Source organism: Mytilus galloprovincialis, chromosome 12 (assembly GCF_965363235.1).
Source record: "Mytilus galloprovincialis chromosome 12, xbMytGall1.hap1.1, whole genome shotgun sequence".
Classification (NCBI taxonomy): domain Eukaryota; kingdom Metazoa; phylum Mollusca; class Bivalvia; order Mytilida; family Mytilidae; genus Mytilus; species Mytilus galloprovincialis.
The window spans coordinates 46,711,919-46,738,710 of NC_134849.1; the positions used below are offsets into that span (position 1 = coordinate 46,711,919).

General features: G+C 31.9%; 1 long non-coding RNA gene across 1 annotated transcript; it reads left to right on the plus strand.

The window, feature by feature from the left end:
• The first annotated feature begins 1,676 nt into the window (after window positions 1–1,676).
• LOC143053979 (uncharacterized) lies at window positions 1,677–20,472 on the plus strand. Its single transcript, XR_012971526.1, has 3 exons — window positions 1,677–1,891; window positions 3,061–3,128; window positions 19,328–20,472. It is a non-coding gene; the product is annotated as an uncharacterized LOC143053979 (long non-coding RNA).
• The last annotated feature ends 6,320 nt before the right edge of the window (window positions 20,473–26,792 follow it).

The window sequence follows — 26,792 nt, forward strand, 5'->3', positions numbered from 1 at the left end:
TATAGTGCTAAAGTGATGACAGTGGTGCTTAACACCAATCAAACAATAAATCAATTTTAATTACTATGAAACAAAATCTCACAAATACTGCCATAAGTTCCTCCACAATCTGATGGTAAAATGCAAAGACAATACAAACATTTTGACAAATATGTCTGATAAAGATATGTTTTAGATGACTTGGCAAGAACAATGTATGAATAACTTGGATGATTTACATAACAGTTTCAGTATACATGCAGTTGGAAGAAGGTATTGTGAAGAAATTACATTGGTGTTTATAAATATGTCAGTAATTGTCTTATGCCATACCTTAGTGGTTTTGTTGTTGTTGGTATTTGAGGTATGTGGTGTTGACTGCATATCTTCAATTGTTTATTTATGATTTTTTCAATTTTTTTAGACTCGGGCGATTTAGAGCTTGACATATTAAAAAATAAATATCTTAACTGTACTTTGTATAGATAATGCTTTCACGTAGAAGGAATATACTTCTTTATCAAAGGAGCTAGTTGTATATCCTTCTTAGACTGTATGTTCTTTTGAATATTTGTGTCGTTAGGTTTCTGTCTTTCTGATGTAACACTGCATCATCTTTAGTTCATTCTAAATACATCACCCTAGTAATACACGTAATGCTTCTCCCTCGTTTTAACTGATCATGATTGGTATTTTAGATTATCAAGTTTACTTAGAATTTTATATGAGTTATATCATAGTGGTGCAGATTGAAGGAGTAGACTCTTCAACTTAGAACGCACTCATCAAAATCAATGTGCATCACTATATAATCTGAGTTATTCGCGAAGAGGGTGTTTCGCCTACACGTGCAGAGCATAGTTTGGTATTTCTGTATAAATATATTTACTATAACAACAAATTTCCAAACTTAATCCTGCATTATAACATCTAAGATTCTATGACTCAGCCTTATAACAGTTATATGAATTAAAATAACAATCCTTGAATCCTTTATGATAAACAAAAGTGAAAACAGCTAAAAATTGTTCTCATAAAATATAAAAGTGCGCGTTATTTTAATAATTGAATCTATCTACAATAGTGCACATCTTAGAATAATAGGTATACGTGTTGGCAATATACATTTGATGTAACGGCATGGTAAGTAAAATTTTAATCTTTTACGACTAACAAAAAACAGCTGATATGCAAGGTGCCACTTTACATCATATTCTGTGTTACCACCCTAGATAAAGCAAACGACTAACGAAATTATTTAGAGTATGTAGCCTAGTTGGTCGAGTGGTCTAGAGTGCAGGCGGCGTTGCCACGATGTCTCAGATGCGGGGGTTCGAAAATCTGTTGAAAAAGGAACAAAATTTTCCTATATCATTAAAGTAATGCACAGTTTTATATCTAACAACAACAATTTTGAGCTGTTTTTACTTTTGTTTATCATAAAAGATCCAAGAAACGTTATTTTATTCCATCACTGTTGAGTCTCAGTAGACAAAACGATGGTCTGGCTCAAATATGAAAATGCACTTACTCTGGTATATTTGATGAGATTATTTGCAGATCTAACATTGTTGGGTTAAATTTAAAACGAAGTATATAGATATCGACTTACAATTTTTGAACAAGTATATAATAATAGTGTGCTTATTCACCTAGAACACAATTTTAACAACGTGAATTCGATGATATGTAAGTTTTGCTTTTTAAATGCATACTATTAAACCTTTATTACAGGAAGTAGATATAAATCACAAAAGAAAATGTATTATTTCAAATACAGTGTCCATTGTATAACGACACACTTTTTCAACTACTCTACCTAACGAAAGCCATTTTGCTTTTCGGAGTGTTTTTTTTTTCCATTCCTGCATACTGTACAGAACTTCTACGTATAGTCTTGGACTGGCAAATGGTAAGAAAATATTTTATTTGATTACTAAAGATTAAATAAGTTAAATAGTCTGATATTTTCATTCTCATTACTGCTTAAAGTATACATTTTACCGATTCGGTTGGTATTGTTCGGTTGAATAAAAGATTTAACAAAAAACATTCATGTCAGAGTAACATTAGATATACATGCTCTGATTGACTTAAAATATTGGTGAAATGTGTCAAAGAGACAACAACCAGACTTAAGATCAGAAACAGCCATAGACCACCAATAGGTCTTCAATGCATCAAAAATCCCGCACCCGGAGGCGTGCTTCAGGTGTTACCCAAACAAAAATGTATGCTTGTCCAGTGATATTGGACGTCATAAACTCATAAATATCAAATCGTTGATCATAATGGAAGATTAATCCGTATAGAAACAAACTTGCGAATAATTTAGTGTTATGTCATTAATGATGTTTAACCGTAATGTTAATATGAAAATATGATGTGCAATGTACAATATACTAAAAAAAAAAGAATACGATAAAAAGACGCTAAAATATACAGCTGTAAAAAGAAAAAAATATACAGATTAAAATAACATTGCATGACGTTAATCCTCAAAAAGCCTGGGAATGTCACAATTTTTAGTAGTATATGAATAAGAAAAAAATGGTGACTGTGCATGTGACAATAGACAATCATTGGCATTGGGTAAGTGTACTTGAATATGTGTTGGAATCAATCTCGTGTTTGGTATTGTTAATTACAATCCTGTTACCTTTCAATGAATCTGACCTTCCGAATTATACTATCTACCGGGTTTGTAATAACACGAGCAACACGACGGATGCCACGTGTGGAGCAGGATTTGCTTACCCTTCCGTTGCATCTGAAATCACACGCAATGTTTGGTGGAGTTCGTGCTACTTAGACTTTAGTTTTCTATGTTGTGTCTTTTGTACTTTTGTTTGTTTGTCTGTCTTTTTCTTATTTAGTAATGGATTTTTCAGTTATTTTCCCACTGGTAGCTTTCGCCCCTCTTTTAAGTAACAATCATGCTATAAGCTAGGAGAAATCAGTGCGAACGGTTTACGTTTCAGAGAACGACACTGGACAACACACAATCAAGAACAACACTAAGAGGATGTTAAAAATTAGTATGCTAATATGATAATTAATAGGAGTAATCTCATATTGCAGGCTATCATGAAAACAACCAATACACTATAGGTCATTGCTGTCTATTGTGGACATGGTCAAGATGCCAGGTAAGAAGAGTTTTTTTAATCAATAAGTAATTCCGAAAAAAAGATTGGTTAGTTGTGGTTAGTGTTTACTTTTCTTGATCCGACTATGGATAAATTAATGTGGAATTTCTATATACTTGATGTTTATTTGCTTCGCTGATGTATTATGTCATTTTGTTATAAACTGGTATTTGTATTTATTGTGCACTGATAAGCATAAAGTGCTTAAAGAGATGAAAAAAAAGGATGAATTGGAATTGAATATACGCGCACCATGGTCTCTTTGTATAGCTGAATTTGTAATATATTGCCCCACATTATTTTCGTTTCTACAAATTTTAACACACGAGAGCTTTAAAGTGGATAGATGTCAACTGTTCTATATGCTCCATTTCTTTAATGAATTAATGAAATTGACCGACAAATATTCATGAGGATATTTCTGTTTGCAACGCCTAAAATAACAATTGAATCTTTTCCCAAAACGTAAAACGCATAGATTTAACGTTTGTACAGTATGTACATATACATTAGAGCGCCTTCCCTTGCTTTTAATATGAAAACACCCTTCCATTCTATATTTAAGAATTCTGTCTGTCCGTCCATCTACTCTGAGGTGAAGAATGATGAAAAGCTAACTGGTTTGTTAATTCACGCGGTATCTATTCGTGACATAACAGCTGGAATCTTGGTCAATACTGAAATATTAATTTAAAAGTAAAAGTTTCAAATTGAATACCCAATAATAGCTTTATCAAACTGCGGTTTAGCAACTATGTTCATATCCGCCTCTGCTTGCATAAATGTATAATGTATGACAAAGGAAAAATCTATTTAATGAAACAACACCGGAGATTGGGTTTCGATATAAAATAAAAACGAGAAATCGAACGTATGAAAACAGACCAGCTAATTGGAACTTTAATACCGATTGTGATTAATTAGCTGATATTGTTTGTCAGTGTACTTTTAATGAGGAATTTTGGATCAGTTACACCAAGTTTGAAAACACTGTTGAAAATATAAAAAGAGATACATACTTATGTATGTGATATGTTTAAATGAGAGACAACCCGGCAACAATCAAAATCAAAACACACATATAGAAAGGTCAGCATAGTAATAGTATATCGTTCATAAATAATCCATACTCTAATGAAATATGAATATACACGACAAGATAAAAAGGACTTGGAAGGTTAAAATTAAAACTCACAGGTCGAATAAAAACTGAAATCACCCATATGCAACTATTCCAGTCATAATTACGTTCGATAACTCTGCATGTTACTGGTTTAATTATTATGTAAAATTTACTGGTTACCCGATGAATGATTTAAAGAAAATTAAACAATATATTTATTTTACCTCGGTTATTTAATATCCATTCGAGGTCTTCTTTTATAAATATAAAATAATATCGTAAGGAATTTCATTTAGAATCGGACAACACTAATCTACATTGGTATTATTATTATTTATTAGGTATTGTCAAAATTTACATCGTGATTAGGTGCCATGTTTATTTTCAATCTTTGATCACGTTGAAGTAATGACTTAATTAGTATCTCCTTAATCTAGCTATGCCCTTGGCTATCATTATAGTGACCATAACATGTCATATTTAATTGAAATGTAAACAGTGAAATTAAATTGAATTATGTGCATGTACAAAATAAGTGTCGAACATCGTCCACGTTTGAAAATTATTTGGTCGCCATTTTTTTTCGAAATTTTATAAAATAAACAGCATGTAACAGCTTTATCAAAAGGAACCAATGTTTGATTCCATGCTGCTTTAAGGTAAGACAATGACTGAAAACGCGAGCATCCAACGGTTATTTGATTTTCAATGTAACAATCCTACAAAATATATTTTTACCAAGTCGTCCCACGCTGTCAATGAGGTCGCCATCTTGAAAAATAATACCAGATTTTCTGAAAATGACTGATTTTCAAATCAATTTGGACGGGACATAATAAAATATTAAACTATTGCATATACTATGTTTCAAATATTTATGAATATAGTAATAAGCACATATTCCCACAATTATTCCATCTGTTTTGGTTTAAATCGCAATTTTAGGTTTAACACGACAGAAAATCCAATATTTATCGGAGTTGGATGATTAACAGTGTGAACTTATCGAGGCAACAAGACAAATTTTCGAAAGCATTTGGAAGGGAGAAGACCAAAATTTAAACTTTTTTAAAAGGCATAAATATATTTCTAAATATATGAGGAATAACTATATATTCCCACACTTTTTGTATCATGAACTTAAAGCACTTTATTCTATCGATTCTTGAAAGCCCCTGTGCATTTCTATACAGTTTACTTGGGCTTAATACGGGTGATGTGTGACGTCATCAAAGTCACGTGATGACTGCTATAGTTGGATATGCATATGAAAAAGTTGAAACGAATTTTGAATGATTTGACATCAGCATTTAATTCGAACAAAATATTGATAGTTAAAGGGACGACCACTGAAGAAGTTCAAAAATCCTTACTAGAACGTTAATTCATGTATGGGACGAACTGTCTTTGGGAAGACAAGTACAGTACATGTATACTATTAGACCGTTGGTTTTCCCGTTTGAATGGTTTGACACTAGTAATTTTGGGCCCTTTATAGCTTATTGTTCGGTTTGAGCCAAGGCTCCGTGTTAAGGGCGGACATTGACCTATAATGATTTACTTTTTATAAATTGTTATTTGGATGGAGAGTTGTCTCACACCACATCTTCCTATATCTATATACTTAAAATAAGATCTGGTTTTCTTGAAATCGCTATATATGAAACGCATTATACCTCAATTTTTATTGCAAACTCATAGACAAGTACATTTTGGTTCAAAATGGTCTAAGTATATTTTCTTTCACAAAAAGTTATATTTCTGGAAATGCTGGTTACTATTGGTAAACAATGACATAGAAAGCACTATTTTGTGTCAGAGTAGGGTTTTTGATATACGTTCTCAATTTGGAGGGAGTGAAATGATGATCTGACACCCTTATCAATATTAAATATTCCGAGAGAAATGAATCACCCGAGAGTTTAATAATTGTTTATGTTGTGAACTTTCAGTATATTTTTTTTAAATCTCAGATCTCGGAAACTATTATCTGATTGAAGACCATCATTATGGTCATAAACTAGTATTCATAAGGTAAAATTGAATGAGTTTTAAAACTGTAGAGGGAAATATTAATCGTTTAAAGAGTTTATTTTCGATATAATTTCTCAATTGTGTTAAAATATTTTAAATATTCGCTCACGAGAATTTAAATTTTTAAAAAAGGATTAGACTCACTAACAAGAAATACCCGAAAACAACACATTGCAAACAGGTTTGATCTTTGAAATCTCTCAAAAATTAACAATTTAACGCAGAACCAGATTACCTATCCAGTTTATGATTGTGGTTTTCTTGGTCAGTTCAATTTTCTACCAGTGGTTTTGTGCACTTCATTTTTTTTTTTTTTGCCGTCTTTCGTTCTTTGTCATGGTGTTGTCAATTTTCTTTCAACTGATGAGTTTTGAATGTTCTCTTGGTAAATCCGCCCTTTTCAACAGCAACTCTAATTTATATATGGGTGTCCCATTCAAAATGTTGCTCGACTTGCCATTTTGACAAACAATTATCGTTACATGTAACACAAACTCGTTAAGTCATCATTAGCGATCATGTAATCAAATTTCAATGGCATTTTTAAACGAGGAGTGACAGGGAAAATAAGCATTCGTGTAATGGCGGAGGAGTGGGATTATGACGTGTAGTAAAACGTTTTAACCAGCAACAAACTTTACTTTTAATTAAAAGTCAATATTTGAAACAGTTAGTGAAACATTTTTAGCGGTTTAGAATTAATTGCCAACATCCAAAGCTCATTGTCAGTAATTGGGTTCTGACAGTGTTTCTTACATCACTCTACTAATTGATCTATTTTGAAACCACACTTACTCTAGAAACTTTGTTAAAATTTCACAGAATGATATATTTGCCTCGAAGTCACGTTGTGGATTTTGAAGTATTTATGATATAAACAATATTTCTAATTATAAGGTAAGAATTTATTACGGAATTTGTTCTCTTTGTGAAAAAAAATATATGACCAGAAGGACATATGTGTTACAATGTAACTGAAATCTTGGCCTATATTCATTCAAATTTGCTTTTTCTAATTATATGGGTTATTCTTTTTTGCCTTTGGAATTTCTTTTCAAATCAATGACCTTTTTTTCATCGAAAAAAGGAATCATGAACATTTGTTTGGTCTTAGGTTGACATAACTGCAAAATTCATCCTGGAAAGTGTCAAATACATGAAAAATTATTTCGACAATTAGACTTTATAATAATTTAATCCGGAAATCTACCTATAAATTGTCTTTGGACTTGTTTTACATTATGCATTATAGGTGTAATACCACCATTGATTTTTCCCTATTAGTCTTTGTTAAATTTGTACTTTTAAAAAAAATGTACAGAATTTACCTTTATTTCAACCAAAGAAATACTTTGCATGAATAAAGTTTAATCCTTTCCAGTGCTACAGTGAAAATTTCACACTACATTTCATTGCATATAAGAAAGTAACCTGCACCGGAAGTAAACAATCACATTTTTACCAGGTTATTTACTGGTTACCTGCTTTGGCAACTATGTAACCTTAACTTTCCAAAATATTTTATAAGACCATCAAATAAAAAAAGAATGATGCTTTCAGACACCCAACATACATGTTTATGACTCAGAAAAATTTAAGTGCATTGAAATGCAGGGTTAATTTTCTACAACTGTCAAATTCAAGGGAATATTTTTTTAGACCTACTTTCGTATGCAACCGGATGTGGCGTATCATGATTTGGTGGTATTACACCTAAAGAACACCTAAATGTCAAATAAACTTAATGTAATTTTTTTCCCTCCAATTGCAAGTTATTTCAAGCATAACTGCCAAGTTTTGTCTCAGTCAGATCTATAGTTTCAGAGAAAATCACTATAATGTAAGGCCATATCCTACGGCAATTTCAGTCTAATTTCTTCGACAAATCCAAATTTCAGTTTATCATTATAAAATGCAGTGTTGACTAATATCTGATCAAAAACTCATGATCTATGCATTCAAACAATTAAATAGAATACAAAAGACAACTTTTAGATGATAAACAATTTTATTGCACCTTTTAGAGTTCATTTGAAGGTCTGTTTTGGTCTGTTTTGGTCCATTTTTCCTCCTTCCTTCCTTTTTCATCAAAACTTGATATCTTTTGTCTAAAAAATAAAACAAATGTGATTATTTCCCCACAAAAATGATATAAATGTAATGTTAAATCAATAATTAAAGTGTTTTAGTTGAAAGAACTGTCTCTATAAATGTTAACAGTCTACACGGAAGTTTCTAGAAGCCCTTATGTGTAACTCGAGTTTTTAGTCTGTTCACCTAGTGTGACAAATAACGGTTCCCTTTCAGTCAACCATTTATTGTTACTGGTATCAAAGTCTTTTTATTTACTCATAACAGTATATTTCTAATAGATTTACACAAAGTGTCCACTTTCTTGTATTTTACATTAGAAAATGGGGAGAAAGAGTAATAAAAAATACCTCAAAATGTTTTTAAAAAGGGTTATGTCCCTTGGAATGCTGGTACAAAAAAATTATTGGTAAGAATTATAAAGTTTAAGTATGTGAGACTGGATTCTGATGTGTATAAATCCAGGGCAAATAAGTGTTTAGATGATTTATTGTCTGTGCAAAATGTAGATGGCACAATGGCAAATTGTAAACTTTTGCGGCCAAAAAAAGCACAAAAAACATGATGATAGTTGATACTTACTTTAATGCTGAAGTGTCATCTGCAGACCAATTCACATATAAGATTTTTCAACAGAATGCTCTTCAGAACATGTGAACACTGAAATAAAAAATTCACATGTTGTATAAACAAAACTGTTAGGGTATTATTTAAAATTTAAAACAGTAAACTAAATACAGCTTTGTCTGTCCACCCATTTGACTTAGAAAACACCCGTAAACCCCCATTTCAAGGCAATTTTACCTCAAACGTGCTTTCTGTGTCTCAATCCATTCCGAATAGTCCATGTTTACAATGTATGAACTGGTTTATTAATAACTTTTAAAAATGAAAGTACAATAAGGTCACGAGTGCACATGTAGTTTCCCTAAATAGGTGTAATACCACCATTGATTTTTCCCTATTAGTCTTTGTTAAATTTGTACTTTTAAAAAAAATGTACAGAATTTACCTTTATTTCAACCAAAGAAATACTTTGCATGAATAAAGTTTAATCCTTTCCAGTGCTACAGTGAAAATTTCACACTACATTTCATTGCATATAAGAAAGTAACCTGCACCGGAAGTAAACAATCACATTTTTACCAGGTTATTTACTGGTTACCTGCTTTGGCAACTATGTAACCTTAACTTTCCAAAATATTTTATAAGACCATCAAATAAAAAAAGAATGATGCTTTCAGACACCCAACATACATGTTTATGACTCAGAAAAATTTAAGTGCATTGAAATGCAGGGTTAATTTTCTACAACTGTCAAATTCAAGGGAATATTTTTTTAGACCTACTTTCGTATGCAACCGGATGTGGCGTATCATGATTTGGTGGTATTACACCTTATATGTACACTGGAATTGCTAATTAAGTGCGAGTTCAAATGCTATAAATGGAATACATTTACTATAAGCTGGAGTCATTTTCCCAAGCTCTATCAAATATTGTAAGGGTGTCTTTTGTTACTCGTTTAATGTATTATGGAACTATGCATCGCATATTATTAAACTGGAATCCGCTTGTATTACGTTACACTCTGCGAATACAGTGTAGTAGTCAACCGAGAACCAGCTTACGTAGATTATCCCATCAGGTTTACTAGATATTATACTGTTCATGGTTTGGATCATTTCAGAATTTTCAGATCAGAACTGGCAGTTTATACATGCACATGTAAACGTTTACATGTGCATATAGTCCGGATAATTTTAAAGCACGCTTTTTGTATATAATTGATTTCTACTAGTACTATGTTAGGGCTTCGAAATGTCTATTCAAATGAGAAAAAAAAATTATATCGGAAGTACTTCAAAGGATATCCGATTATAAAAATATTCTCATGCGAGTTTTGCAAAAAAGAACGACACATTTCGATTGTACGTGATGTATTATAAATCGCAAAGAAAAAGTAACGAACACTTGAAAGAAGATTCTGACCGCTGTCCACAATTCCTTATATTTCTGTCTTTCTTTACAGTCATTTATCCTGTTCGAGCGACTTTTCAGGCATATCTTTTGTAATAATTGTCAAAATTTTATGTATTGGAATACTTGTTTTTTTTTTTTGCATTTAGTTTCAATTAATTGCTGTTTCATTCTGAATATGTATGAAATACTAGCCCCTGGGCTTAAGCAAACAAGAATTTATTATTCAGTCATAATATCGCAAACCGGAAACAGGAGAAGTTACAATGGCGTCTTGTAAGGCACTATGTAAAATTCTTGCAGGATAAAACTATTATGTTAGCTTTGTAGTCTTTTTAACAATTTACGTTGTTACGAACTCCTTTCATGTCTGCAGTGCTATTTGAAGTTTTAACGCCTTGATGTTGACTTAATTCAAGTAGTTTCTTTGCATATGTTAGTGTTTTAATAAAGAAAATCCTTATATTTGATCTTTCGAGAAAACATATAGTAAACAAACATGTTTCATTTGTGATACATTCCTCGTGAATGAACACTGTTTTTGTTTTTATGTTTGTTAAGATAACAAGCATTGTAGAAATGTAATGTAATTAAAAGAAAATAAGTAGTAAACGAATACATCATGATGCAAATTACTTTCCACTTTACGTAGATCTTTTTTATTTCATGTGGATAACTTAATAATACGTTAAGAAGGCATCTATTTTATGCTTAGTCTACAAGTACAATTGTTGTCTCCCCTCTTCCTTGCTTACCATACAATATAATATAAGTAAATCCAGTGGCCGAGTTTGAATGAAATTAATCAAATTTAAATCTGTAGCTTCTGTAAATATTTGGTACAAATCTAAGTCTCCTATTTGAAAATAATGTCTTTAAGTGCATATTTCAATCTTAAATTATCTCCCTTTATTTATATTTCATTCCCCCAGTTCAAGTTCATATTTATATTTCATTCCCCCAGTTCAAGTTCATATTTATATTTAATTCCCCCAGTTCAAGTTCATATTTATATTTCATTTTTATATTTCATTCCCCCAGTTCAATTCACATTTATTATTTCAAGTGAGCTAGTCTTACCCCTATTCATTTAAAGTGAACTATACTTTTGGGTGGGTTAATTATTCTTATTCGCATTATTCAAATACCAGAGTTACTGATATATTTAATTATATTCATGTTTCTATATGTATGTTTTTATTATGTATGTTCATTGTTCATTGTATTATTATAATACACTTGCATTCGTGACCAGCAAACAATAAACATCTATTTTTATACAAGCTTGTTCTTATTCCAGTATTCTAAGTTCCAGTTCAGTGCAGTTCCAGCACAAGTTCATACAAGCAGTACACGGTCACCCACACTACATAAACAAACACCAGCAAGTCCAGTAACTCTGTATTACCCTACCCAAACAAAGTTCACATCTTTATGCAATTGAAATAATGCATGTGTGGTATTTCAATATTACTTTTATTCTAATTTTCTCCTTGCATCTTGGGTGAAATTGTACTTTACAAATGTATGAGCATTTTCGTGATAAACTCGTCGACACCGCGTCGCTCTGTGTTTATTCTTACAACCAGACATTGTTCTGCTATCTTTGAATGGCTGTGCGTCATGTATCTCTATTTATTAAAACATGATGTCTTATTTAGCTATTAAGATATGTTTTACTTCCTGTATAAATAACATATATTACCTAGTAGTGCATGGTTAACTTTGACTTATGAGTATCTACCTATAATCAGTTGTCGTTTACCTCAGTCGAGTGTTTACATCTCGTTAGATATACTACCTTCTGAATTACAGGTCAGTGCGTGTGTTATACTTTCACTATTCTGTTATACTGCATTAAGATAATCCGTACTTTGAATTATATACACAAGGGCGGATCCAGTTGGGTGTCTGTTTTTAACGATCAATGCATTTGAATGGGGGCATATGGTTGACATACCACTTTCTCCTTGGTTGGTACCCCCTTTAATAAATGGCTGGATCAGCTCCTGGTTCATGTACGTCCGTCCGTAACTTTCGTAGTTTATTTCTCAGTTTCTGTAGAATTGAATTAATTGATAAAGAAAATTGGTTTTAGATTTTATCAGGATTGGGCGCGGATCCAACCATTTTACAAGGGGGTTCCAGCCCATGGAACACCATGAGACAGACGTTTACATGATTAACCAAAGACAGGAGAAAATGAACCCTGGAACTCCCACATGATCCGTCAATGAGAATTAGTTGTTCATTCAGTCAGAATCGGGCGCTGATCCATCCATTTTGAAAAGATGAGGTGTTCCAATAATTAAAAATAAATCGAAAAAAGGAGAGAATTTAAACCCCTGTGTCTGTAATTACGGATAAATTGTACCTAAGCTACATGTTATTTCTTCAGGTCATTTTGGTTTCTTGTGGAGAGTTGTCTCATTGGCAATCATACCACATCTTATTTTTTATATGCACTTAATTTTCCTGTTTGGCGGTGTTTTAATTTTTTCGTCAATGCCAAATAACGAGTGGGTATGTACTCTACACGACATCGCGTGACTTTTTGTTGATGTTCAAAAACTGACAACGCAATCTTGTTCAATCTGTGAGAACATGAGTCAAAAGTACGGTCTTATTGTTTAATTTTTTTTTAAATCTGTTTTTATCTTTATCTTAGAATGGTATTAGTTTACAAACTTTGTGTTCACAGAAGTCTTTCGTCGTCAATGGCAAAATGTTTCACAATTAATTATGTCCTGTGTATTTGAACATATCTTTTTTTAGATATACATGTACCTCCTGCTTTTTGTAAAGAGCTAATTATATATTGTCACTCTTGGTATAGCTGTTTTATTTGTATGTGTCTGCTAGAAAACTGACTCTGTTAGGAATCTGGTTAACTGACTAATAGTAACGGCAAGGAAAGCCAACAATTACAAACAAACACATTATTTTAACATCAAAAGTATAATTTAGGATCATTTAGTTTGTGAATTTACATTTGGAAATTAATTCTTTGAATATGCCATAATTGATAATTGTATCAAACACTGCCCGTGGTTTTGGTTTAAAATTATAGAATTATAGAAATTATATTGAATAGCTTGGTCATTAGTCCACAGCTGAGCATATTTATATTATTTTGTGGACAAATAATCATCGAGTACTTAGTACTGATTAAAGTATCTGCTAACCACGTGCATGGCAACAGATGCAGCTCGTTCACGTTGTGTTTCAAATGTCCATTTCGTATGAATATTTTATCTACAACATCTCGTGCAGTATGCGAGAGTTTATATATAATATATCATATATCGATATATAATTTAGAATCAATTTGAACTACCGATTATAGGCATCAAAGAACAGATGCAACACGTTCACGTTGTGTTTCAAATCTTCTTCTCGTTTGAAAATTTTATCTACCACATCTCGCACAGTATACGAGAGTTTATACATCAAATATAGATAGATAAGTAATTTGACCTATCGATTAAAGCCATCAAAGAGAATGAGGTAAAAGAAATCGGACTCTTAGCTTATTTTAAACACGGATCTAATTGCCCAATTCATAATTTATTTGATTGTCAATACAATCTGACAGTAATTACAAACTGTACCATAGAGACGTTTCTACTATTTTGACAGTATGCTGACGAACGTCCAATACAAACAAACTTTATCATAATACTAAGCTGATTTCATAAAAGATATATTTGTTATGGATAAATTACATTGACACTTTATGATTTTTGGAACAGTGTATTATAGTTTAATAATGGATCATATAATAAATTTAAAACTACAGGTAAGAAAAACAAAATTATTTCGAAGAAAATTGTAACGTTTTCTTCGAAATTGAAGAACGTTGGACATTCGACCTAGTTAAATATTTTGCGTTCTATTAATTGAATGCTTAACCTATTGGTGTAAAGAAAGGCACATCTCAAGTTCTATTATTTAATTATGTGAACTTTTATTCAATAGTTATTTATAAATACCCTTTTGAACATTTTAGTGCTTTTCTTTGTATGTGACTAACTAAATTTGCTTATTTATAGTTTTAAGCAATACTGAAATGTGTTGTTACTTTTTCTGGTGTCTTCAATTTTATATATTATATTAAGATTATTTCTGAAGTAATTTCATAACTGAGCTGTGTTTTTTGTTCTAGTAACAGTCTTTTCTTTGCTCGTGTTATTTGTGACGTGCTGTCCTATTTTAATATGCACATTCTATATGGTGTTTTTTTTCGTACAATACAATTGAAACAGAAAGAAAGATTTCGTCCGTTTGAAATAAATTCAATATACTAGGTTACACAAAAAAGAGTCTTCAGATATGAAACAAAACGGTGTGAACAGGAGCGTTGTTATTAGATTCTCGAGTCCTAGTACATGTCGTACATTGAGCATCTATGCTAATGTTATTTTTTTAAGAACGTAAAATTGACCTGTTGGTGTTTGTTTTGTTTTATCTTAGTGTTGATTTTCAATGTGTAGACAATTTTTTTTTTTTTTTATCAAATATTGAATAACATATCAAAGAATACTGACATTAAGGGTTAGTTATACCTTCTCTATATTATAATAGATTTCCTGGCTGACACCTTTAGCACATTATTTTACAAAAGGTGACCGTTCTATGCTAGAACACTTTTTTAAGATATACCCTACAGAACCTTTAAAGATAGTTCTACTCTACAACATAATCTGTCGTTTCTATCCTAGAACTATTTTTGACAGTTCTATGTATACCCTAGAAAACTTTTATGGTTCTGATAGTTTTCTCCTAGAACTGTATTTGACAGCTGTGTAAACTTTAGACAGTTCTTTCCTAGAACAGTTCAACCTATAACATTTAACACAGTTCTATCACGGACCAATTTGGAACTACGCAATAAAGATTAATATATTCTCTCTTAAGATGGTTTAGGTGAATAATTTGACACATTCAGCATTTCTAATCTGCGAAATAACATTAACTCAAAGACAAATGATTAGAATTATCAGGAATTTATTAACCATAAGGGGATAATACAGATACTTAAGGCTAGCTTACCACAAGTTTAGAATATACATTATCCGTTTCGTTTGAGTATGTCACTTAAAGCCAGATGGTACTATAGGGGTATTGATAAGGAAGGAGCCACATTGTGACCGCTAGAAACGACTTTATCTCTCAAAATGTCTGGACTAGTATAAAAAAAACTTTAACCCTTTTCCTTTCATGATTTTAGACCTTTACTTATCGAAGTCATTATCGAAGTTTAAATGAATACTGCATTCGCTTTGTTTTTACAAGGGAAAATTCATTGAATTACCAATGCTAGCTTGATCTGGGACACCCTTGACCGAGCCCGATGGAGCAAGTTAAGTTAAGTTGCATTTAATATACGAAATTATTTTTCCATCTCCAGCAGTGAGATTCGAACTCTCAATCTTAGCGTCTTGGGATAGATCAGCGTACCCCTGCGCCACTGACATTGTAGAGAATTTATTGAAATTTAAGTACTTAAGTCTACTACTACGGAAAAAAATAAAATTAAAAAAAAATAATATAAAGATTCTCACCCAGTTTGTTTTCTTTTTGGAATTATGTGTTCAGATGATAATTTTTTGTTGCCAAATGCATGATTTTTACGCAAATCTAGGAGGAATCCACTCTTTAAAATGTCATTTTTTTCATTGAAATATACATGTTCCTTTATTCAAACAAAAGTGTTTTCAACTTTATCATACCGCAACACTTACGAAACAATGTTTTGTTACATCTATTTCAACTTTGCAAAAAAAAATCAGAATATTTTAACGGTTTTTGTCTCTTTTCTCATATCTTTAAGAAATGACTTCGGATTTTTAGCGCATTTCAAGTTTGTGATTGCGCTGCTACACTAAAAATTACATTTGCAACTAGTGTACAAGTTAGAACTCACTGCACAGTTATTGAAAAAAGTTATAAATCCTCTTAAAAGAGCAGTTTTCTTTACACTTCTTTTTGAGAATATTCCTCAAAATTCGAAGAAAAATAAATGGTTTTTACAGAAAAATTGCACATCAGTAAGGGGCGACTTGTTTATTAACTAATAATTATAGAGGTTTGATGCACATTACATCGCATTGCTGGTTATCTGAGGATTAATTTGAGCCCTTAACCACATCTGTACGTCAGCAAATGGCGATGGAACAAGTCTAAATGCCCCAAAAAAATCTTGAATTTGGTTTCACCGGTAAGCTGTACCGGTGTGAAAGGGAGAGGATTAAGGTGACCTTCAAGAATAAGATAATTGTAAAACATAATTAAATAGCTTTAGCAGTGCCAACTGTACGTATCTAATCTTTAAGATGAATAATATTAACTTATAGTTTAAAACGCTAACAATCAACTAGCAGTTCTGGTAGAGAATGTTAATGCCTATACATGTACAAAAATAGAAAAGTAATTAATGCATGTCAAATATGCGTAATTACAAAACCAGATTTTTTTCTTGTTTGCTTATGTTTATCCATCATAAGTCATTTTGTTTTAATAAAGTTTTGATTTTCATATACATATTTGGTCATGTAGACTTCTCATGTCCAGTAATAGTACAAGTATTTAGGTAGCCTCCTCGTGCAGAATGCAATAATATATACATGTAGCTCCATGTTGTCCAGTCTAAATGGAGCTATCAAACTGATGCTCCAAATTAGAAAAGTGTTCATTCATGTTGACACACTTCACCGAACCTAAATACATGTTTTTGTTGTATATTTTGATTGAATATGACCGAAATATTTGACACTGAACGTTAACACGAAAAAATGCCTTATTGTCATTTCATCGAACATATTCATAAAATTAAATTGACGACATACTATTTACAAACATATACATTTACCACTATCAATACCAAACTAAAAGTTGTATTCTCACGCTCTAGCTAGTTCAAAGTCCCTGTCGTAGAAATACTATCATAAATGCATCGTCCAACAAGTATACTGACTTTGATTAGAGATAGACAGTACAAGAAGGTTATCGAAACACAAAGAATTTACATCTGGGTGTAAACAAACAAAACAAGATAGAAATAGAGAGAATCGAATCTATTAAAAAATCTAAATACATGTATGTAGGTGTAAGAAAGCATACAATGAATACTTTTGTAAAATCAAATTCTTTGTGCATGTGTACCTTTTGATAGAACAGTATCCATGCACTTGCCATGATTTTTTCATCAATATTTAGAATATAAATTAGTCATGCTTAAACAGAATGATAATGAAGCCATCTTGACAAAAGACAAACAATACACGAATTAATATTTAGTCGGAACAAGAAAACATTTACACTTAGGTGTTAAAAAAAATAATCCCAGCAATATACAGAATTAAATACAAGGAAAGTAAAAAAGCATGCTTTCAATTCTTCTGTATTTTTTTGTGTTTGTAGATAAAGATTTTGATAGAACAGTATCCACTTGCCATGCATGATTTTTATCATCAATGTTTTAAGTATAAAGTAGTCATGATTTAACGGAATGAACTTTATAATTATTCTGAGAGTTTGTAACAAATTGCTTGATTCATGTCAATCCTGGAATAATTTATCTAACACGTTGAATTAAGTGCATTGACGAAGGAGGATGTGCTAATGTTGTTTTTGGTTTGTCTCAGAATATCTTAGACAACTGCGTAGGAACATTTCAACACGACTCATCTTAATAGTCAACTGAGATCACCTCAGTTTTTGGTTTGTCTCAGAACATCTAAATCGACTGCGTAGGAATGTGTCAATACGACTCATCTTAACAGTCACCTAAGAGTCCCCCCCCCCCCCCCTGTTTTGGTATGTCTCAAAACATCTATGGCAAATGCGTAGGAACATCTCAATACAACGCATGATTACAGTCACATGATATCACCCCTGTTTTAGTTGGGTTCGTGTTGCTTAGTCTATAGTTTCCTGTAGGTGTAGTATTTTTTGAATTTGTTTGTCTTTTTTCTTTGTATTAAATTTGTTTACATAGTGTTGTCAGTTTTTCTTCGATTTGTAATCTTTAAATTGAGTGTAACATTGTAACTACAATTCATTTGTCCCCATTTTATCATCCGCCTCTTTATTAAATACAAAGAGAACAGCTTTCAGAAGGAAAACAACTAAATGGATAACAATTAACAGATTTGGAAACAACGATCGTTCATATTGAAACAGTAACAATGTAACTTCTTTTCATTATTTGACAGTTGATGAATTGAATGTGTTATATGCCAAGTAGATAGTTATTCAGAACTGGCATGGTTATGTAATACGTTATAAAATGGTTTGAGGATTTTTCATCGTGTCATGATTAATTAATCGATGACTTCCGAACGTCAATCGGCATATGTATTCAAGGCGATAACATGTTAATTAATAATAAGATATAAATATATCCTGCTTTGTACTAGACCTGCACTACTTTTAAAAACACTTTAATCTTACAAGGTAACAGACAGCAGGAAGATTTATCTCCCGTTGCGGACACATTATTCCGACACTAAGCCAACAAGTACATGTATACATTATACCGTGTACAAAGGTACCTTTAACTGAAATGTTCAAATCGTAGGTTTTAAACGAAATACAATAGAACCAGGTCGGATTGCATGGGACAAGTGTAAATATGAAATTTGGTTTAACTACATGAAAAGCTATTGTTCATTGTGTGTTTAATCATTTGTTTTTAATGTTCGTTAACACAGGGAAGTTATTTATATTTTTTACCTGATGATTCAGTTGTATAGAATTCAATTGACTTGCACATGATTTTCATATTCATATTTAAAATGGTTATGAGGCTGATTGACGAATTCTGAAGTAAGGAAACGTATTTAGATAATACGGCAATAAAGAGATATGAAGAACACAGCGATCTTTTAAACATATGGCGATAAGTTCATAACTACTGAATTCATAGTGCATGTCAAATTTTCATAACAACTTTCTGTTTTCTTTTCAGATATGTAAATGGTGGAGTCAGTAACTGATGTCATGGAGAACAGTACGTGTCATACATGGATTCCAGCGGAATTGCAGGATAGAAATGTCACATTGGAACTTCTCAATGAATTGCATGTTAAACGCAATATCGGTGGAATTATTATGCTCCTCTGCTTTTCGGTAGTTGGGTTGATTGGAAACACGCACGTGTTATATGTATATTCCCGTCAATATAAGCAATCTAACTATAGGATATATGTGCTATTTCTAGCAATGTTGGATGTGATCAACTGTACGGTTGTGGCTCCTCTGGTGGTAGTGTATCTCTTTCATCCGCTGATGTATCCGTCTAATATATTTTGTAAAGTTTTTAGAACAATATTATATTATATGGCGATTGCAAGTACTTTATCACTGGTATCGATAGCAATAGAAAGATTCCGAAAAATTAGATTTCCATTTAAAGAAAAGTTATCAGAAAGTGCAGTGATAAAACTTTGTATTGGGAGCTTAGTTGTTGCCGCCATTTTATCATGGCCTGCTCCGATATTGTGGGGACTAAGTACAGTTGAAACTGGTGTTCCAGGATTTGAAGGGAAACGATGCTTCACTGATGATAGTTTTAAAGACTCAAAAATTAATTTACAAGCAATGTACAATGCTTGTTTAATATTGTTTTATTTCTTAGTTTCTGGTACATTGATTGTTATTTATATTTATATTGGAATAAATATTCACAAACAGTACAAGTTTCGGGGTGAGCAGATCGCGTGTCAGACCCGCTTAAATGGAAGAAAAGATTCAGTGAATACTAATGGAAATAGTGCACGGAATGCAACATATACTTTATGTGCAGTGACTTTTGCGTATGTTGGTAGTGCGCTGCCTCACCATCTGCTTGCGCTTCTGATTTTCCTTATTCCCAACTTTGACTGCTCAATGAGTTTATTCGGTTCACGTTGGTATTATACATTTGTATGGTCATACTTTTTCAATAGTGTCATAAACCCGTTTATATACGGGATCCGTGACCGGAAGTTCAGATTCGCGGTAAAGAATATTTATCGAGTTTGTGGAAAGTAAATTGAGCATTTTATATATTTTATTTGAAAAATGTTTCAACGTCTTTAAAATCTTTGTAATAAATTGTTTTATATTATTCAATCTGGTGTACATATTGAAATTTCATCCAAATGTAGTATTTCCAAATATTAAACAAATTGGCTATACATTGGAAAAAATAAAATCAGATAAAATTTAAACATGAAAAAACTTAAATAGCAAGCGTGACATTTCAGAGCTTCAAGTGCGAGACATATCATTGCACAAGGCACTCTGATTATTTACTTGTCATGCATTGTCAGGACGAGAACAAAATAATGAATTAAACAGATAATTTTCTGCTACAATATTATTATGTCGGACAGTAGGAAGGCCGGGATTTCGACAGCTACTTTAAAATGCATCTACCTTGCAACAGGCCTACTCCAGACCCATTAAACTTTCCTAGAGCGGGACATTATCCTCAAACACATGGGCTTAACTAGTTTTTTTTCTGATCGGACGGATTTACTTTAGGATTGGAGAGGAACAGGGATATATGCAAATGTATATACACAAAGACAACTCTTGGATAATATAAAACATAAGATAATGTAGAATGATAGCCGGTGGGATAACTCTTATAGAATGTAATATCTATGAATCATCGTATGGCATTTAACAATTAGCAGACAACAAATCGCAAAGTAAGCCATGAAAAGCCTCGAAATAACAAATGTTGAACAATTCAAATGAGAAAACTAACGGTTTGATTTATGTACATAACAAAAAACTAAAAACAAATATTCGTAATATGGATTTATTATTACAATTTTATATTTTTGATGTTATAGACGTTTTTATTCATTTTTTTATATTTGCCGCAACATTTTTTTTAATTTCATATTTTTGTATTGCTTCATGAGTAGGTAACTTTATTATTTATTGTAATTTGTACGACTTTGCCCCCCGCAGAGCTATAGAAAAACAGTACATTAACGGGTGTTACACGGACTCTTTTTAGATGATACACGGACTCTTTTTAGTTGTTACACGGACACTTTTTATGAATAGAATCACTCGTGCATGATCAGTGAGTTCATGGGCACTTTAACTTTCAATTAGATTTGAACTTTTTGGTTCACCGACTTATTTCCTGTCTTTTTATTGAACAAAATATTAACGTTAGCATCAATATCTATTTTCAAACATTTCCATTAAAATACTATTCATATCAGTACACTAAGGGATTAGACATTTAACTTCAAAGGGGGGGGGGGGGTATGGTTTTTCCCTAAAAAAAGATATTTTGATCACAAATTTTATCACAAAAAAATTATTATGGTCAAGCAGATGACAAATTAATGTTTTGCATGATTCCTTGATTTCCGAATACCGTATATAGTGCTAATTTAAACAAAAACATTTGGGTGATGGCGTTGAAAGTAAATAGTTAATTAATGTACGATAGCCGAGGACCTTGACCTGACTACAAGTGCAGAAAAAACTATTCGGCTGGTTGTTACCGGCCTCTTTCCTTTGTTACTTTTGATTTTTATCTGACTTGTACGACGTTTCAAGAAAGTTATAATACATTTTGCAAGACTAAACATTTGAGATATTTAGATAGCCATAAAGCAGTAAATGTAAGTTGTAGTATAAACATTTTTCATTTCCCTTCAACCGAGATTTTTTTTAAAGAATAAAAAAAACAGGAATCTATTTAGGTAATTATTTGATAAAAAAAAGAGCCATTTAAAGGAAAAGATGAATGTTGTACACATTTTAGACTTTTAAAAGGCAACTGTCTTCGTAAAAAAGTAATATACGTTTGATCTTTATGGATGACACGGAAAGCGGGGAAGAAGGGGGGGGGGGCTAATTTATTTTAAGATAAACAGGCTGTAATCTTTATTTCTGATGAAAAATGCAGGATATGCCATTCCATCCCCCCATCCCCCCTTAAAAAAATACGTTTGTTGCCAAATTCATGAATTTAATATTCAGTGGTTGGGGGGGGGGGGGTCCCGGGGGTTGGAACAGCCTTGTTTTGGATGATCAATGCATTTAAATGGGGACATAAAGTTGGACCCCCTGTTTTGTCCTGGATTTGGACCTGGATCCGCCACTGAAATAAATTCGATAACAATATAAATGTATCAAAAGAATGAATTTCCTACTTCATTAGTAAATGAAATGTTTATGAAAAAATGAATTTTGTCTTAATATTAAATATATTCAGGCATATACTCAATTTTTTTTTAAATTCATGCTCGTCTCTAGATCTGCAAGTGTTGATCGGGAATAAACACGTGTTACTATATGATCCAATCGCAGCTTACCGCCCAAAATTGATGACATAAGTTGAATGATTTTCTTTTAGATTTGCTGCTTATTTGGACGTGTATTACATGAACACTTTTTGTTTATAGGATCAATCGTGCATTGGTGAGTTGATAGGGATTTTATCTTTTGATAAGATTTGATTTTTATTTATTTATTTCCTGTCTTAATTTTATTGAAATATACACGTCAGTATCATCATTGCTTTACTTTGAGCATTGTCCAAAATACTATTCATATCCATATATTGAAGAAAACGTTTATTGACCGAATATTTTGCTTCATAAAGGGGGCGGTATGTTCTTTTTTTTTTAGTACATTAATTAACTATTTACTTTCAACGCCATCACCCAAATGTTTTTGTTTAAATTAGCACTGTATACGGTATTCGGAAATCAAGGAATCATGCAAAACATTAATTTGTCATCTGCTTGACCATAATAATTTTTTTGTGATAAAATTTGTGATCAAAATATCTTTTTTTAGGGAAAAACCATACCCCCCCCTTTGAAGTTAAATGTCTAATCCCTTAGTGTACTGATATGAATAGTATTTTAATGGAAATGTTTGAAAATAGATATTGATGCTAACGTTAATATTTTGTTCAATAAAAAGACAGGAAATAAGTCGGTGAACCAAAAAGTTCAAATCTAATTGAAAGTTAAAGTGCCCATGAACTCACTGATCATGCACGAGTGATTCTATTCATAAAAAGTGTCCGTGTAACAACTAAAAAGAGTCCGTGTATCATCTAAAAAGAGTCCGTGTAACACCCGTTAATGTACTGTTTTTCTATAGCTCTGCGGGGGGCAAAGTCGTACAAATATTGGATATACATTAAAGAAGCTTATCGTGACTGCAACATACTATATGTGAATGTTTTTGAAAATAATTATGACTTAAGAGCCAAGTACATTGTATAAGCTATGATCAGTTGTCTTAAGCAATCGTGGACAATTGTTAAAAAAAATACAGAATAAATTTGAAGTTTTATTTGTTTAAAGTGCTTATCTGGATTTACCTTCTCCAAGAACGTTTAAAGCCTTAATATGAAAGTGCAGAATTCCTAAGTACCCTGTTAAAAACGTTTGAACATGTATCAATTTATAAACCTAAATATTGTATGACATTTATCATATCAAGCTAGGTCAGCTTTACCTGAGGAGTACTTGTATGATAATTATACTTTGTAAATTTATTATTGGGGAAATTAAGAACAACTATGTCGCAAACGATATTACGACCAAATTGAAGCACTTACTTCTGAGCTGGAAAAAACATCGGAAACAAGCAGTACACCAGCACAGATCATGACAGATCATGGTGCGTTCGAAGCACTTTTCAAAATTAGAACCTTGGACTGAATACCTAAACTAAGCCGAACCAAGATTACATTGAAGTATTAAAGCAATGGCACTGCTTTTAAACACTACCTGTTAAGGAAATATTTGAGTCTTTAAACACGAGAAATGCCCTTTTTGAACATCATCGAAAATATATAATTTGACAATTCACCCTTCACAATTATGTAAAACATACTATCTACCGAGACCTATGGAGCTGGCTATGCTTGCTCTACTGTACCATTTGAAATTATCCAGGGTCGGGTTTTATTAGGTTCTTGCTGCTCAACCTTTAGTTGTAAATGTAGTGTTTTAAACCCTGTTGTTTGTTTTTAAACATTTCGGCCACTCTTTGAATCATGAGTTTTGACTGTTTCGTTGGTATTTTTATCCTCTTTTCACCAAATTATTTGAAATACTCAAAATACGTTTGTTTGCAAAGAATCAAAACTTTACCTTTTGGCAGTAATTTACTTGAAACTGTTCATGCCCAAACAACTTGTATGTATAGCGGTTACATGTACTACTAATTTTTTTAAATAATAACATTCTAATTTAGAAAAATCTCACAAAGGAAATCTGAAAATTGAGGAAATAAAAGTTCTATGGATATAATAAGGCCAATAATTGGTTTACATGATCCCCACTTAAATATTTATAATATTTCTATATTTATAATTATGTTTCATATACCAGTAAATTATTATTGTAATGGTAGATATTTGAGCAGTCAATTGATTTCAGTGAGATTCAAATGTAAATATCAGATAAACATAATTTATTTGAAACAAAAATTCATGTTCAAAATGAAAGAAATACTTTACACAAATATCAAACTAAAACTCCGCCAAAAATTGAAAAGGAAACTTTAAGGCATAAAAACAGCACACATTGAACTAATTAAAAGACGGACTGAATTACGGTATCAAATTTAACTTGCATTCCAGTGACATTGTGAGAAGTCCTCCTGCACGATATTCACCGGGTCATAACAATATAGATTTCGTTAGACATGTAATGCAATTCATCGTTTTTAAATGTTTAAAGTATCATTGTGGAATTAGATAGAATGGATTACCATTCACGCAGATCCACTGGTTTTGTAATGGATGTAATAGATGGAAATACTTACCTTGCTGTTACATTAATCTTTGATTGGATTCAGAGCAAGTGGTATATTTACAAACGGTTGTGGACAGGTCTGAGATTATTGGTGAAGTGCTTCTTTAGAATGTATTTTATACCCAACGCGCACTGAAAAATAGTGGTATTCTGTTTGGTGTCTGGCAGTCCCTCTGACCGTCCTATGCAATATTCGTCGCATTTTCATAAGGAACTATACAGTTATTTGGAGTTCTTCAAAGGAGTAGGTTCAGTATGACCCCTTTTTGGCCCCAAAATATAGCAGTTTTACAAAATTTTTAAAATGTAAACCTTTAGTTATTTATTGGACAGTAGAATGCTTCTGCTACATAAATATGAGCTGTTTTTGACAATACAATGCACATATATCCGGTACTAGCACCATTAAGTCATGCTAAATTACTGAAATCCTCATAATTCTAGCATTTTAGTTAAATTTTAGACGGTCTTCGTGTAAAACGAATGTGGCCGCATTCGTGTTCATCCTTAATATTGAAATGTAAGTTGTATTTTATGATAATACATAACATATATAAAGGTTGAGGATGAACACGGATGCGGCCACTTTCATTTTTACCAAAAACCATCTGAAAAGTGACATTTTTCGGCATATTAGGTAGATTTTCATATTTGAGCTTGAATCGGATCGTTTTTACTGACTAAATCTGTTAAAATCTTTCACATAAACTAATTAATTCAAATAAAATAGACACTTAAGTGTTTAAAAAGTGGTCAAAATCTTTCGTCAGATGAACCTGAAATTTGAGGCCAAAATCGGTCCTTACCGGACCTACTCCTTTGGTATGAAGTAAGCATTGCCGCTTATTGACTTCCTTTTACATCATTATTCTTGTTACCGAATGAAGTTTTCTGTGAATTTGCATGCTTGATATGAACTTCGATTCAAATCTTTCTGGAATTTTATATAAAAAGACAATAATAGTGCATTGACTTGACATATCAACGATATAAGGATAAATATACAGTCAACGCATTTTGACTGCTCAAATAGAACGAGTGCAGTATAACTCTTTTTATCATGCTTTTACTTGTACATTTTTTGCATCAATTGCTCATCAACTGTTTGTTTACTGAATACTTATATCAGGGGTAACATTTGTAAGCAAATATTGTGCAAAGTTTATCTAGTCTAAACGTTAACTTTGTTTAGTACTTATATGAAAGACAGTTGCCTTTTGGTGTGAAAGGTTATTTTTTTAAGATGACAGAGTAATTTGTTAGTTATTTATTGTGGATTGATTTTTTGTTTGTTTCACGCATTCAAAAATATAACACAGAAGATATTATATACTAAAACCGAAATTGCACCACGGTATTTTGGTCATTTGTTAGAACTCCATGATAATTAATTTTAAGAGTTTGTTTTATTCCTACAACAGGCAAACTATCATGCATATTATTTTTTAGACAACTATTTCTATTTTGTAAGGTCTAATATTCGATACCAGCTTATACAACACAAATTCAAATGCATATACATGTATGGCTCAACTATGTAATTTTCATGGAATTGAAAATATCGAGTATTTATACAAAAATAAATAACGAGGACAAAACCGACATTCTATGGAAGTAAGCTATGCAGACTCTTTT